This window comes from Kogia breviceps, chromosome 8 (assembly GCF_026419965.1).
Source record: "Kogia breviceps isolate mKogBre1 chromosome 8, mKogBre1 haplotype 1, whole genome shotgun sequence".
Taxonomy (NCBI): Eukaryota; Metazoa; Chordata; class Mammalia; order Artiodactyla; family Physeteridae; genus Kogia; species Kogia breviceps.
In genome coordinates, this window is record NC_081317.1 from 88,955,089 (window position 1) to 88,959,009 (window position 3,921).

At 48.7% G+C, this 3,921-nt stretch overlaps 1 pseudogene; it reads left to right on the forward strand.

Moving 5' to 3' along the window:
* The first annotated feature begins 265 nt into the window (after window positions 1-265).
* Window positions 266-1,659, forward strand: LOC131760844 (olfactory receptor 13C7-like; annotated as a pseudogene).
* Window positions 1,660-3,921: the final 2,262 nt, after the last annotated feature.

Genomic DNA, 3,921 nt, shown 5'->3' on the forward strand with positions numbered 1-3,921 from the left:
CCCATGCACCGCAACAAAGACTAACCCCCACTCGCTGCAACCAGAGGAAGCCTGCATGCAGCAACAAAGACCGAAGGCAGCCAAAAAAAATTAAAATAAATAAATAAATAAATTTATTTTTTAAAAATCATTTGCCCAATTTTTAAAATTGTCATCTGCAGATGAGTTAATCCACATTAACTCTTCATTCTTATTGAAAACAACTTAAATACTGATCTCTACTATATTTTTTCTAGAACCCCTTAGACATGACAGAATTGTCAGAGCTATTCTCCAGTTGCTCAGCAGGGTGAAGATTTTTGCCCTGTTGCCCAGGCACTTTTGGAGTCAGAGAGTGCTGAGATTGACCTCAGAGACTTCCTTCAGGTGATAGATCAGAGGCACCATGGACAGGTCCAATCAGACCTCCACCCTGGTGGGGTTCATTCTCCTGGGCCTCTCAGCCCACCCAAGACTGGAGAAAACATTCTTTGTGCTCATCCTGATCATGTACCTGGTGACCCTGCTGGGCAATGGGGTCCTCATCCTGGTGACCATCCTTGACTCCCGCCTACACAAGCCTGTGTACTTCTTCCTGAGGAACCGCTCCTTCCTGGACATCTGCTACACAACCTCCTCAGTTCCCCTCATCCTTGATAGCTTCCCGACCCCCAGGGAAACCATCTCTTACTCAGCATGTTTTGGGCAAATGTTTCTCTCCTTTGCCATGGGAGCCACAGAGTGTGTGCTTCTGGGCATGATGGTGTTTGATCGCTGTGTGGCCATCTGCAACCCCCTGAGGTACCCCGTGGTCATGAGCAAGGCTGCCTACGTGCCCATGGCTGCTGGCTCCTGGGCAGCTGGTTTCACCAACTCTGTAGTTCAGACATCCCAGGATGTGAGGCTGCCCTTCTGTGGGGACAATGTGAACAACCACTTCACCTGTGAGATCCTGGCTGTCCTGAAGTTGGCCTGTGCCGACATCTCCAACAATGTGATCAGCATGGCTGTGGCCAATGTGATCTTCCTGGGGGTCCCAGGTCTGTTCATCTTTTTCTCCTACGTATTCATCATCACTACCATTTTGAAGATCCCCTAAGCTGAGGGGAGGAAAAAGACCTTCTCCACCTGCTCTGCCCACCAAACAGTTGTGCTTATCTTCTATAGGACCATCCCCTTCTTGTATGGGAAGCCTAAATCCAAGGATCCCCTGGGGGCAGACAAACAGGACCTTGCAGACAAGCTCACCTCCCTCTTCTATGGGGTGGTGACCCCCATGCTCAACCCCATCATCTACAGCCTGAGGAACAAGGATGTGAAGGCCGCTGTGAGGGACCTGGTTCGTGAGAAACACCTGAGTGACCGTCACAGATTCTCAGACTGCCAGAGTGCAAGGCCTCCAAACTCCTCATTGTCCTCGTGCGGGAGTGGGAACACAGGGAGGTCCTTAGGTTGTTGGTGGTAAGAGCCTTTTCATTTCTGGTGCTGCTGATTAGTTTGTTGGCTTCACCCAGAACCATACTATATCATATCGTAGCTTATTTTGCTGCCTAAATCTGAAATCCTCTGATACAAGAATTTGATGAATACCCATAAAAAAGTTATAAATATAGTCAAAAGAGACAAACAGAGGGCTTCCCTGGTGGTGCAGTGGTTGAGAGTCTGCCTACTGATGCAGGGGACATGGGTTCGTGCCCCAGTCCTGGAGGATCCCACATGCCGCAGAGCGGCTGGGCCCGTGAGCCATGGCCGCCAAGCCTGCGCGTCCGGAGCCTGTGCTCCGCAACGGGAGAAGCCACAGCAGTGAGAGGCCCGCGTACCGCAAAAACAAAAAAACAGAAATTTTGGTGGTACTGAGACTTTTGAGTACTTTGTTTTTCTCTGTGTAGAACTGTTACCAAAAGTGGGGTCCAGCTACTTGCTGCTCAGAAGCCAATAAAGAGGCAAAGTTAGTGGAAAGGAAAGATTGCTTTATTTTGGAGGCCGGCAGCTGGGGTTGGGGGTGGGTGGCAGACTCCTGTTCGAAGGCCGATTCCCCCTCCACTGACAATCAGTGGGCAAGAGCTTTTATAGGCAGAGGGAGGGGCTACATGCCAAAACAGCACAGTCAGCTCTGACAGTAGTCTTGAAATTGGTCATGCGGTGGTCTGATCAGCGTCATCTTGATTGTTTTAAGTGCAGTTAGTCTTCAGTTCCAGGGTCAGTTTGTTGCCATTTCTTTTGAGGCCAGTTCAGGGAATTGTGGCAGCTTATGTCATGGCTACAGTCTGGTCATCATGTAGTTAACTTCTTCCACCTGGTGGGGGCTTTAGTGTCTACAAGACAGCTCACAGGATGTGGCTCAGAATATTATCTATAGCTCTTGAGCAGGAACTAGAGGCCCTTGACTTTGTTTAATGACTAAACTATTATTTTATCCTTTGCTTCTGCATTTTTTCATTTCTCTGATTAAATTTATTTTTTGACTAAAGTTTTTTTTTACAGATAAAAGGCAGGTGGAGGACATGGGGGAAGGACCATAGGGTCCTGCTCCATTTCAGAACTATTGCTTCCCCTGTTCCGCTTTGGTCTCATCCCAGAGACCTTGACTTCATCTGATAAATTGGAAAATGACAACTGCTTCAATGTACAATAGTGCTCGTTAGCACCATGGCAGGCATTCCTCTCCTATGTTAGCACTAGACATAGTGAGGCTTATCTTGAGCTGCCACTTTGTTTTGATCTGATGGACACTGAGAATATTGTCATGTACCATGTTCTCCTCTTTGTTGTCACTGCGGGCAAGTCAGAGGCAATTGTGCCACTCCGCCGGGGCAGAAGTAGAGTGCCGCAGGACAGGGGGCCTGCAGCTCCTACACTAGCGTCCACACAACCCACATGGCTCATGGATGCCAGTTACACCCAGCACACGCTCCATGAGTATGCCCACACTGAGATGAAACCCCAGAAAGACTGTGGGAAAGCAGATGCAGAAATGTTCTCAACCCTACAACTAATGAGAGCAGCAGTGATGGTCACCCCTTACCTTCTGTGGCACAGGCAAGATGGGCTGTGAGGCCAGTGCCGCTCCCAGAGCTCTATGTCCATGATTGTCTCCCAAGCTCAAGGAACAGTGAAATAGAAGTGAGATTTACTGTATTATAGTGATGATTTTTAATCCACTTTACATTTTTAAAAGTCAGCGATTGCCAAATTTTGGTCCTTTGACTTTTGTGAGTATGTAACGCATTGTTTCCTCTCTTTCCTCCCTCTTCCCTCCTGTCCCTTAAACCAGATCCAGGTCCTTGTCTCAGATATGTTTTTGTAGGTGGAAGTACAGTGGAACCATATAGGGGATGGTCCAGAGAACTAAAACAGAATGCCAGAGCTGGCATTCATCAGTTCCCTTCACTTTCTTAAAAGCCTAAGCCCATTAAAGAAACTCATTTAGATGTCCTGAAGCGGAAGGGAAAGATCATCTGTGAGATGAAGGAGGAGAGATTCCTAGAGGCGAGGAGGTGTGGAGGTTGGCAGATCCTACTCTGGGTGGGACTCATCCCTACACTAAGGCAGTGTCCTAGGATCTCGGAGAGAGTGGCTGCTTAATGCTTGCACGGAGGACAGCCAACGCCAAGCTTTTCGAAGATGTTGGTCTCCCCTCACCAGTGCATGCCTTATTGCCTTAGTGGGGGGTGGCCTCTGGATTTTCCCAGGGTGGTGGGTTCTTTGATCTCCCATCAGAAGCCCTTTCTAACATTCACTGTCCCTGAACCTTCTCATTTCTTCCTCCACATGCTGCCAAGGCGGCGCCAGCCTCCTCACCTCATTTAATGTGGACCACTGTCACATCCCAGCTTCATGAACCCAGCGTCCTGCACGTTAGGACAGCTCCGGCATTCTTGCTGAGTCTTCAGTCCTGAGTCAAGGAGAGCATGTCCACATCAAGACACTGTCCCCATGTAG